General features: G+C 35.7%; 1 long non-coding RNA gene across 1 annotated transcript; it reads right to left on the bottom strand.

Moving 5' to 3' along the window:
• Nucleotides 1-2,786: 2,786 nt before the first annotated feature.
• LOC136826455 (uncharacterized) lies at nt 2,787-12,654 on the bottom strand. Its single transcript, XR_010849614.1, has 2 exons — nt 12,592-12,654; nt 2,787-3,526 (listed from the first exon to the last, which is right to left on the bottom strand). It is a non-coding gene; the product is annotated as an uncharacterized lncRNA (long non-coding RNA).
• Nucleotides 12,655-13,557: the final 903 nt, after the last annotated feature.

Raw genomic sequence — 13,557 nt, forward strand, 5'->3', positions numbered from 1 at the left:
GTGTGGTTTTCTATGATTAAGACTCGACTGTAGCTTGCCCATTGTGTTGAGTGTACCCCCAGCACAGATAAGCCTATGAGTACACAATTCGAGAAGGCTGGTCATGGTGGGAATATTCATCATCCAATTCTTGACATACATAAATGTAATAATAAGATTCCCATTGTTCCTAACAATTATCTTGGCAGGGGAATGGGTTTCCACATAAAAGAAAGGAGAGAAAATCCTTTTAAGCTTTGACTCTAGTCTGATACTGAGGAGAGACATCAGATGTGTAGCCTCAATGGGAGGCAGCATGACTTGTCATGTGGCTGACAGTGAAATACCACGAACCTGATCAATCCTCTTCTTACATTTGCAAGCCAGCCAAGCCTTGGCAGAAGCTGAACAGTATCAAGTGGGAGTTTGCATTTAGTACTTGCAGCCTGGCACACCTGATGTCTGTTTCTCATTTATGTAAGATTTCAGTGACGACTTTGTCATCTTTCCTAAAATAATTACCTTGTCTCTGACCTTTATTTTCTTCATAACAGAGTTATTCGATGTCATCAAGTGTCATAATGTATGTTTTTGTTCCTTTTGTTTCAGCAGCATTAATTTTGACTGTTTTCTAACCATAATTTTTTAAAGATTGTAGTTTTGTAAAAATTCTGCCTCGAATCATTTCAGTTTTCTTTCATTTCACCCAGAAAGTATTGAAGCAATGAACCTGTAAAGGAAAAAAAATCTGTAGAATGCAAAACTTGCTTGAATATGGGATCGTGAAGCTTAAACCTTCTTTTAATGAGATGAATTAGATATACCTCCTGACTTTATGCAGCATAGTGTAGAACTTAAGAGTCTCCAACTATAATGGGGAAAAAATCTCAGTACAACCTATAACATACACTTTATAGCACATAACTAATAAACGTTAACACATGCTAGAAGTGGCAGCCTGGAATGTCATTTGTAATGGCTCAGCTGAGTTTTACGAATTCCGTCAAACCTAACTCCTTTTACATCAGTGTTGTCAAACAAGCCAGGTGATATCACACTTATCAAAAAGCTCAATAATTTGTTGTTGTTCTTAATACTGTTACTGTACTAACAATACAATTTGCTTTCCAAAACTTTGAAGAAAGGCGATTCTGAGAAATTACTTAACAGTAGCCTAGACATTTTAAATTCCTCAACAAAGCTGGTTATTGCATTAATTCCTTCCCAGTGAGTAATTAGGCCAATAAATCATGAAAGCAATACTCTTTTAGATTAATCAAATATTTGAATTAATATTTTTTCTGTAGGAAATCTTTTGGGAAAATCAACATTTGGCTGAAATACAGTATTGGAAGTTAAAATGACAGATTATTTCAACTTCATCAGTAGAAGCTTCGAGCAATCTTGAAACCGATCAGTGTTCATTACCATGATACACTGGCTGCCATCACTGAGAACTAAACTAATGCACAAATAACTAAATACATTAGTTTTTATTACCCATATCTGTAGTTACACTGTACAAAAACCATATTGTTTCTTATCTTTGTTTAGGTAAAGAAAAACTTTACCCTACCATGAAGGAGTTAAGGGTACACGATGATGTAAGAAAATCGAAATTTGAAGCTGCCTTGTCATGGAACAGACGTGATCAGTCAGTCAAAATGCCCAGTGACCTAAGAAACAAAGGATTCGAGTTTAACACCAACCCTAACAGAGGGATTAGACCAAGTGAGGCATTTCGAAGCTAAATTCTGGACAAATAATGCAGCAAGTTTACGTAGTGTACCAACACACCAAGACGAAAGTGCCTGTCATTTATGGGATACTCAGGAACACCACTATGCTAATACTGTATTTAGTCAAAGTTGTCGTGATCCTCTTGAGAACTCGGCGCTGTTTTATCTCTGAGATGCAGAGAATAAAGTACTTATCTGTGCTTGCTGCTTTTGGTGGAAGAGTCAGCTTTGCTAGGTTATGTGCTCAGAGCAAGATTAGTTATGGAAGAGCTGCCTTAAAACATAAATGAACTTTTCTAACAGCTATTTGATAAGGGGTAGGTTGTAGAGGGAATAACAGTATTAACGGTGTATTAATATGGTATATAACATTTAGCCAAAATGATGGATACTGACGGAGATCAGAAGGTATTGCTACAACGACCGTCAGAGAGGACATCTTCACGAGGAACAACATTTAATTAACTCAAGAAATTAGCTGAGAATCTATGTAGTGCACTTTACATGAAGGTACTTTACCAACCTCACTTTTATAAACAAGTTTTGTAAACACATCGGAGGCCCAGGATAAATTACTGTAAAAAAATATATTCAATACGACAAACCCAATATTATGTATGAAATCTGAATCAGGGCTTGAATGGGACTGGGTTTTTGAGAATGTTCCTGAACTTATAAATGTGCAATTCAGCATGACACTTCAGGTAAATCTCATTACCAATTTCATATCTAAAGGTACGTAATTTATATAAGACCTTTATATGTAGCTTATGAGCGTCAGTGTTTATGAAGAAAATGGCTCGCGCACTTATTTAACTAAATGCAAGAATTTTTTGCACTCCTATCGACCGTGAGTTATCAACAGATTAATGGGCTTCTCTTTTTTAAAGATTATCTAACCAGGAACAAACAACTTACCGACTTCAATGGTCGACTCCCGTCCTGTCATGAAAGTTGAATAGCAATCTTACTCGTCGTTACAGTGGTTCCTGGTTCCTTTTTTGTCGTTTTGGAACAAACTGAAGTCGTTTTAGTACACCTATAGCCTACAGTCGATTTGATACAACCCATTTCGTTTCCACACAAAATTTCAACACTTAAAACTGATTTCTTCAAATATTTACGAGTCTATTTTATAAAAAATGTCGCACATGCGTTATATTTACAGGCATTTATCCGACACATTAAACATTTATTTCTTACAACTAAATCGAAGTTTATATAATTCATATATTTAGTACGTTGTGCAATTCTTAAATTGCTTGTTATAGTTTCTCTTATCTTAATTACTCTTAATAATTCGGCATTCCAATATGATAACTATCTTAACCTACCGTGTTGATTTCGCAAATACAAATTTCTAAAGGTATAGTTAATCTACTTACTGATTTCACAATACTAATTTACTAAGAAAAAGTACAAAATTAACACGCTTAGCCAAATGGCTCCTAAAAACTGACTGCCGATAAAGTTTAATTCAGAACTGAATGTCTCACTAACACATTATTTCAAAACAATGCACTTGCAATAACAGACAGCGTGGAAAATTCCGCTTTATTGAGGGACAATTTTTAGTTCTCAGCTAAGAGATTGGGTTTACTGGTTTATCAAGTTCTCTATCTGTATACCTAAGTTCACTATCTGGATTTAGCGTCAGTGATCAAATCTATTATGTTATTTTCTGTTTTATCTGTAACTAATGACTTGACCGTTCTGTCGAAAGACCGTGAGTTGTATCGAAATGTATTCATGGACGTACTGAAACGACTTGAATCTAAACGACCATAGGTCTTGAAGTGAAGCCTTGTCTGTAAACCAAAAGTTAATCTGCATTAATTACTTATGGAAAAATGTTTGATACAAATGATTACAGATAAGCCTAAAATTACAAAGGAATTATACAATTTAATTCCTCAAGTTTTACAGGTCTGGGGTAATGAAAACCACTAGATTACTCTCTTCATGACACATGACTGGTGTCGTGCAACACACCAGAAATATTTAGAATGTCATCCAGTTTGCCCAATGCAGCTGATTAATTATTGTTACCACTTTCTGATATCATCCCGGTTGGCAAATTCTGAACGAATGGTAAGCAGTGCGTCATTTCCCTTTTCGAATGGGTTTTAAAGAAATTTTTAAAATTAAATGCGTCAATATTTTTGCATCGTTTATGTCGACTTCATGAAATGACATGAAACTGCGTACAATATATCACATTCAAAAGGCTGGAGGCCTCACTCAGGATTCAGGAGACCATCCGAGTTCATTACTGATAAACTTATTTATAACCAATACTGAAATAGGTGCTTGTCTAACAGTTAACGCTGGAGAGCATTCTATAAAAAACTAATAATCTCCAAACCTGAATAGTACCTCTGACTTAAAAAAACAAACAAATTTGTTGGTAATAGGACAAAACTCAATTATATTCCGGTTCACGTTTCACTAACTTTACAGGGAAAGAAAAGCATTTAAGGTTAGCACAATTTAAAAGTGGAAAACACTCATACAATTAATACGATACATGCTAGCAATCATTTCAGGTTTCAAGAACATAGCGCGACTAAAGTCTCCTTATAAGAACCTATCTCTTCTTCACACGTGAGATGCAGTACCATGGCTATTAATGTTCTAATAACTTCTTAACGTGTATCACCTTGATTCTGCTTTGGTATATGTAACATAAACTGAGTAAAACATGTCCAAGAACTTTGTTAAAAATACGTGCGTTTTATTCAAACGATTGTATATGTATTTGCCAGCCATCCTCTACAGTGAATTCGACCGCCCCTATGCTTTGCTTGGACTAAATAATACCTGAATTAATAACTCGATTTACTCCACTAATAAAATCGAGTAATAACTTCTGTCTTTATTAGTAACTAGGGTTATTAACTGAATTAAAAATACTTGCGAGAGCCACTCTACATCTGATAGTCCTCATCTTAGTCAAACTAATAATAACGTTCCTTCCACCAGAAAAAGAATTACCATGCCAGATACTTTATAATAGCCCATGGGTTAAGATCTGATTATTAAGTGTATGCTACGTCTACCAAAACTCTGGTTCTGTCAATTACTTTCTTGTTGTCAGACTGTGAGGACAGCGTAGATAAGACCATCATTATGGAACACCCTTATGATTCTTCGAATGTCTGCATGCATGAGTGTGTGACAAATAAACAGATAAGGTAACAACAGGAAAGGCTCGCACAGCACATCGCACTATAGATACTTACTGTCATTGTATATATATCCTTAGTACAGTTCCTCATCAATAAACAAAACTATTAGGAAAAACTAGCATTCTATAAGGAATTCAAGTAACAGCAAGGTGTTAATTAGGCTTCATTTAGGAATTATCCCAGGTTCCATCGTTAACTTATATTAACATTTTGAGAACTTATTTTGAGACGTAATTAAAAGTTAAGAAGTTTTCTCTACACATTCATATACTGCTGCGACGCCTTCAATATGGATTAGTGAACAATGGGCCTATTATCCCTACTGGAAATGCACTAAAAAGTTTACAGTAATTTGTATTTTCGAACACACCCTTTTTTCCAGGTTCGACTTCCGTAATCAAGCGTTTTTGAAAAATGACTAACTGCATAAACGATTACAAAACCTACATTATCCCACGTCGTTAAAACAAACGTAAAAAGTCCACTGAATGCCAGACTGTGAAAAGCCATAATAAGCAGTCAACTTAGGCTGAAGTTACCGCTAGACTGTTACGAAATGTAACACGAAAAACTTGAAACTTTGATACAAGGAAAACCTCTCTCTCATATATAACGCTAGCTCGTACATCCATTCAAGATATCTTATTAATCCCGAACACGGATAATTTGGTGCTACCTTGGCTTGCTGTCTATGTGTCACCTACTCCCTCGGGGATCAAAGTATTATATAGGCTACACCCATTTCTCTATTCTGCGGTCGACAAATTATATTAATAACCGATGTCTTCGTGCTGCCGTCTACTTTACATTTGCCATACGGTGTTTAGTACTAGGCACCACGGATATTTAACCCCAGTAGCTACGTACAACAAATCCAGTTCGTAAGATTACAGCAATTCAGGTGAAAAGAGTAAAAGTAAATTTTACAGTTTCGATGCTGATTGTGAAATGGGAACACTTTTCTGTGGAGTACCGTAATCTGAACACTTTACAGACTTGCACATAACTAAGGTTAATAATAATAAAAAAAAACAAGTAAAACATGCGCCGAAGTTTCTTCAGCATAATCGAGTTTTCTGTACAACGTATAACCAAGGCCACTGAAAACTAGATCTATCTTTCGGTGGTCTCGGTATAATGCTGTATAAGCCGCTGCCCATGAATCTTCAACCACGGCCCGGTGGTGGCCTGTCCTATATCGTTGCCAGAAGCGCGATCATGGCTTAACCTTCAATAAAATAAAAACTACTGAGGCTATAGGGCTGCAATTTGTTACGTTTGATGACTGGAGGGTGGATGATCAACATACCAATTTGCAGCCCTCTAGCCTCAGTAGTTTTTAAGATCTGAGGGTGGACAGAAAAAGGTGCGGACGGACAGACAAAGCCAGCACAACAGTTTTCTTTTACAGAAAACTAAAACACACACAATCAGCAGATTTACGTGTCACAATATACGTCAGGAAACTTGAATAATTTACATATCAACAAAAATAATAATTAACATAACATAAGCAATGGACCTCCCTTTTTAGCCATTCGTAACAATACTCCACAATATTTTTCCTAATAAATGATTTATTGCAATAATAATCACAAAATATACCTCAGTCATTACTAATATACATACATACATACATATATATATATATATATATATATATATATATATAATATATATATATATATATACAGTATATATCACTTTTACACACAAACACACACATCACATATATATATATATATATATATATATATATATATATATATATATATATATATATATATATGTACAACACATATATATATATATATATATATATATATATATATATATATATTATATATATATATATATATATATATATAAATGATATAAAAGCAGCATTCATAGCGTTGACATTTTAACCTGCCACGAAATAATGACCGTTCTTCCTTAATAATGTCAGTTACACAGCAACTTCAAAATACGAGATTTAGTCAATTAAATCACATCATCCCACACTCAGGGGCGGCTCTAGGGTTTCCTGCGCCCTAGGCTAATATTTTAATTTGCGCCCCCAGGTCCACCAGCTAGGAGATCTGGGGTGAGCAGTAGTCAGTAGCTCCCCATTGGCTGACATTTCGGCATAGTTTCATTGTAAATCCAGCTACCAAATATTAAGTTGAAATGCATTATGCGCACACACACACACACACACACACACATATATATATATATATATATATATATATATATATATATATATATATATATATATATATATATATATATATATGTGTATATATACCCAAAAAAAATAAAAACCAAACACACGCTTGCAAGTGGGTTTAATTTTTCGAATTTTTATTAGAAAAAATAAATTTTATATAACATTAGTAAAAGCTTTTTCTGAAATAAAGCTTAGCTACTATCCTCAAATATAATCTGGTGAGAATCTGCTCAATAATATTGTACGGAATCAGTTAAAATGAGCTAAAAAGTATCATCGCTAAATCTTACTATCGCTTATCAGTATATCATACGAGTAATCATTTTCTGTCACCATAATACCTTAGGCAGGCAGCTAGGCCTATATCAAGTTACATATAATATTAGCAAGAAAAATTATGTCGATGTTGTGATCTATCGGCTACCCTCCGACATCTATACTGTGTAAGTTAAATATGACCAAAAATTAGGCCTATACCTGGTATATGAATCACGAATTTGGTGGAATCATATGCAGGATCTACGATTCTACGGTCTACCCAGGAATGTTGAAGACTTGAATTAATTATTAGTAGCCTCAGTCTCGAGTCTCAACTTGTAGACATGTAGGGGAATGTGCAGTATGTCTGTGCTCAAGATTTCCCCTCACGGTGTGACTCACCAAAGAAAAGAAAAGTTCCTTTTAGCTTTCAGGAAACACTAATTCAGTAAGACGTAACATTGTTAAACACGTTGCTCGACGAAATAATGAGAGATTCTTGGCCCATAATGGCATGATGTAATCTCGATAATATCATGAGACTTCGTCATTTTTTTATGGTAAGCATATCATAATTCATTCTAAAATTAATATTATTAGGTTATTAAAAGTAAATAATTCTCTTTTTTTAAAGAATTGGTGCAGAAATATTTGTCAACTGACTCGAACATTTAACTACAACTTTGTTTTCCGTCTATTCAGTATTACTCAGTTCAAGTAAACTAAATGTATCCTTGCTTTGCTTTTATTGTCAAATGTAGTATAAAACACGTCATTCTTTAGAAAATGTTTAATTTCAGTTGAACATTGTATGGAACTATGCAAAAAGTCATTGTAGCTTTCTGTATATTTTTCTATATATATATATATATATATATATATATATATATATATATATATATATATATATATAAATTTATGTATAATTGTTATAATTGTTCTGTATATATAATTGCTTTGCATATATATTTATTTGTTTATTTATTTATTTATTTATTTAGTTCCCAGTTCTTGCGCCCCCTTCATTCTTGCGCCCTAGGCGACTGCCTAGTTTCGCCTTAAGGACGAGCCGGCCCTGCCCACACTGGATTGCTTATTCAACTTACCTTCTATCGCCAAAGACTAATACAAGGGGTTAATGACTGATTTTAACAAATATTTTTCATGACCTGGGCAGAGCCACACTTACAGTTTGGTTTAAAATTCCATTTATATTTAAGTCAGAACATTCCCTGTAGGTAACTGATCAAAATCTTAACATATTAAAATTATGAAGCCACAAAATATACTGCGGTTTTAGAGCTAATCATAAAATTGCAACACTTAATTTCACAAAGTAATATGATCGCTAAGTCAAGCCAAATTTGCTCGTAACGGCAGACAAGCAAAAATATTTGTATTTTTCCACGTTCTCAGACAGCACCCATCCTGCAGACCTACGTGGATTACGAGTAAATGCTCTGATGCTTAAAACAAGTAATTTACACAAATACCGTCAATGCAAGCAGATAGGCCTACTTATTGGAACGTATTTTAAAAGTTTATAGTCCTTTGCATTAGTGGCACACGCTTTTCAAGCTTCGACTTCCGTACTCGAGCCTTCTTGAAAGAAAATTGGCACGCCTGGTTAACTATGCATTACCGAACCTATATTACACCAGAGCTTTAAAAAAACTAACGCAATCAAGTCCACTGAATACCAGACTGTAAAAGACATTATAAATGGCACAAGCTCAAATTCTTTACAAAATGCAACATGATGAACTCATCAATTTTGACTGATACACTGAAAACCACTCTTATTTAATGTAGGGTTATGCTACGAACCCCTCAGCTTCGTTCAGTGCCATCAACATAAGCAATGAACCATCCGTTGGAAATTGTTCTTGATTTTTTTTTCTGTTAAACGTTCTACTGCAATAATAATCGCAAAATATACCTCTGTGCTCATTACCAAAAACTATTTATATAGAAATTAAATGGCACCAAGATTCATAGTGTTGTTATTTTCAACTACCACGAAATATTGAATTCCCTAATGACATCAGCTGCCACAGGAAATTCAGATCACTGCAAAAATACAAGATTCAACTGATTAAATCACATCATCTCAGGCTGAGGGATACTTATTCAATTTATCTGCGATTGCTAGTGCCTAACTGCAAGGTCGTAATGAATGATTTCAACAAATATACCACATATACCTTTCATTACCTGGACACAGCCCCACTTGTAGTTTAGTTCTAAATTTTTCATTTATATTGAAGTCACAGAATATTCCCTGTAAATAAATGATATCAGGGCGACCAAATTCTTACTCAGTATTAAAATTGCACTACCTAATTATGCAAAGTAATAAGGTCACTACTTCAAACTACGCTTCCTCGTAATTGCAGATAAGCAAAAATATTTTTCATCTTCCCACGGTCGCAAGTAGCAACTGACCCTGTAGGCCTACGTGAATTACACGTTGATGTAATGTTGCTTAAAACATCGTAATTTACATATATAACGTCAACGCGAGCAGCAGGCATTCCTTTCGATCTGTCCTCTCATAATCTATGACAATATTTCCTGATACAGTCTTCGTACAATAATATTCAATTCACCATATTTACATACCTAATCCATGCCAAAGACGACAACATAAATAAAAGCTACATTCACCTGCAGGTGTCACGAGTACCCTTAGTAGCTAATCATATCACAATGCCGCAGTTATCTAGCTGTGTACGTGACTTTAAAATTCACTATTTGAACACTTGACACCAACTCAGCCAGTACGAAACGACAACCGAATAGAAACCATATACCTCTGCTGGCCAGAAACACTTATGATGTAAACAAATAATTAGGATTTTCCGAAAGCTTCAAAGGATTTCGGCCATTAACATTAGTACTTCCACCTCGTCTCGAGCAAGACAGGTGATTAACTTAAATGGCAGACTGGGCCAGAACCAAGCACTTCCGATCACCTGTCAAGTCACTAAAAAACTAAGGAGGTGAACTTTGTTGGCAAGTGGATTTACATCAATTAAGGTGAGATTTATTTTTATGATATATGGACGAATAAAATGAACAAATACATACAAAACCCTATATTGTACCAAAACAATGTTTACAATGTTTAAGCTTTTGACAAACAAATACCTCACCTGAAATTTTCGAAAAGTTTCAACTAGAGAGAGAGAGAGAGAGAGAGAGTGCACGCTAAATAAATTCTAATACAATCTCGGGTAGAATCGAGGGAATTCTGGATTTTTCCTTCAAATTCCCGGCTACTGAAATAACAGGTGGGCGTGGCAGAGGCTTCGAGCTGTCAAACGGTGTTGCACACGGCTGATGAAAAGTCTAACTGGAAAACTTTCAATTTCCAACAAAAGATAGAGAGCTGTACGAATGCAAAAAGCACGTGTTTAACGAGCGCTCGAGCGCCTGCGTAAATTTCCCATATCTGTCACCTAGCATCCATAGATCCACCCACCATGAAATTGGTACAAAAGCTGACACAGTACACGTTTGTCCTTTTGTGCTTTTGACGACCATGTTTGAAAAACCTTAAATTTATCGGTTAAAAAATGTCCCGAACCTGGATTAATGGCCACACCTTTAACTGATTCGAAAACTAAAAGTTACGTTTCACTATAACCCGTCGTCTACCTTACAGTAAGCAAACAATTTACCCGTGTTCACGGCTGTTCCCCTAATTCAAACATTATGATGCAAATTCGTGATGATTATTCAGCAGGTACTTAAGTGATTTTTATATTATAGAATAACTGATGAATTAAGTGAGAAATTCTTGATGTTGATTCTGCAAGGACTTGGCCGTTGACTACCAATGTCACCCAAATTGATTTCTAAACACTATACAAGCACTGATTCTTTATGGAATTTTTGACACTGATAATGATATTTAAGGGGCGCATCATCTCTAGTCTAGCTATCCGCTTTCCTTCTCTTGAATTCTATTTTATTCTCTTCCATTCCCAGGTAGGTTTTCTGCCTGTCAGTGGGGTCAGTCGTCTTCTCCGATCTCTTCTGTCTTCAAATATTCCATCTCTTCTAAGCGCTTCAATTGTTGGCTTGTTATACTTTGTCAGGATCTCTTCCACTCCATCCGTCCAGCGCTTACGAGGTCTACCTCTCGATCTCCTTCCTTCAGGTATCCAGTTCCATCTTTTTTTGCAATTCTATTTTCATCCATTCTCTTTAGGTAACCCAGCCACCTCAGCTGGCCCTTCTCAATCTTGTTCATTACAGGTGCCACCCCTACTATTCTAACAGTCTCATTTCTCACTATCTCTTCTTGTTTTGTTTATTACTGTTCTCAGATAATGTTTATTTTGAAACGCACTCATTGCATTCTTCAATATGGGAATTTAGAGAGTAACAGATCCAAATTATTGGCTCTTTGCCTGTTGCCACTTTACCTGAGATCGAAAAAGACTGTCGGAAATCGTCTGTGTTGATTTAAACAGCCGCGATATCCACACCAGGCCTCTTAACCCCTTCAGCCCCTTCCCGGACTTACGATAAAAGCTCTATCTCGGCCTCCGAAGCAGGATAAAAGCTCTATCACGAACCCTGGACCACGATAAAAGCTCTATCACGGACCCCGAACCACGATAAAAGCTCGATCATGGATCGAACTCGGACCCCCACGAACCACGATAAAAGCTCGATCATGGATCATGGACTCCGAACCACAGACCCCGAACCACGATAAAAGCTCGATCATGGACTCCGAACCACGATAAAGGCTCTATCACGGACCCCGAACCACAATAAAAGCTCGATCATGGACCCCGAACCACGATAAAAGCTCCATCACTCCCCCGAACCGCGATAAAAGCTCTGTCACGGACCCCGAACCACGATAAATACTCGATAATGGACCCCGAACCACGATAAAAGCTCTATCACTCACCCCAAACCACAATAAAAGCTCTATCACGGACCTCGAACCACAGCTAAGTTTAAGAGCTTCAGAACTTTCACAGAAATTTGGAAAGTTAAGTTTTAAAGTGTACAATGGCCTTTCAGCTTCGAAGGACCCCACAATTTATTTTTTCTGAAAAGTTACAAAACTAGATTTCATGACCACAATACCACTCTCAATGGACATATTCTCAGATTACAAATGGTTATTGAAACCTCCAGCGCCTACGAAGTTAAGAATAAGAAAAACTAATCTGAAATGCGTCGTTCTTACCAAAGTCCTTTTCTGCACTTCATAAGCTCGTTTATAAATCCACCTTTTCATCTTCGTATTTAGAGCTACACTGAAGTCTGAGCCTTCCGAAGTTCCGATGTCAGTATAAGAATTGCTTTGGCCAATCAGAGGCCTTTACCTTACCAAAAACTCTATCGCCTTCTTTCATTGGGTGAAAGCTTTGGATTTTGGCAAAGCGTCGTCATATATGATCTCCCATTGGTTGGTGGGATGAGAACCAATTTTCAGAACATATCTCTATGGGCACCAATCTCCTTCGATATCTAGCATGTATATGAATAGTTTATGAAGTTGTAAGTATACAGTTGAAAATAAATGGTGAAACCTTTCCCTTCCCCTCTATTTTTCTCAAGAAGAGCCCTTCTTTTTGCCAGCAATAAAAAAAGTTTTTCACACAACAAGATGCATGAAGTTTTTCCGGGTAAAACTAGGATCGAATGAATATTTTATCAAAAGAGGAAATCGAATTTGCATGCAAGAGGAGTTGATTCGTTTTCATTCGAGAGTATTGAATATTTTTAAATTTTAATTCTTTCGAAAAATAAGAATCATTACGCATTAAAAGCAAATTTATTTTCTGACTCATTCTGGCTTTTATTTTCCTGTTTAGGTCATGTTCTAATAATTTACGACTTAAATTGTTTTAAACCGTACGTTGTTACAATACGGTGTGCTTTATCCATAAGCAAGAAAACGACATAGACACGGATAGCATCTTAGGAAAATATATCAAAAGATAATTAATGGTTTTCAAATGTGACTTCAGTTAAAATGGAAACTCGAACATAAGTTTGTCAATCGTCCAACATAAAAACCTTCTATTAGAGTTGGGAGTTAACATGATTTAATGAAGTCAGTTCCTTATAGCTATTTCGCAAAACATTAACTTTAAGATAAACTTTTGAAGAGTACAATTCCTTATTTGAATAAATTTGCACGTTCTAT

The sequence above is a fragment of the Macrobrachium rosenbergii genome, chromosome 41, assembly GCF_040412425.1.
Source record: "Macrobrachium rosenbergii isolate ZJJX-2024 chromosome 41, ASM4041242v1, whole genome shotgun sequence".
NCBI lineage: Eukaryota > Metazoa > Arthropoda > Malacostraca > Decapoda > Palaemonidae > Macrobrachium > Macrobrachium rosenbergii.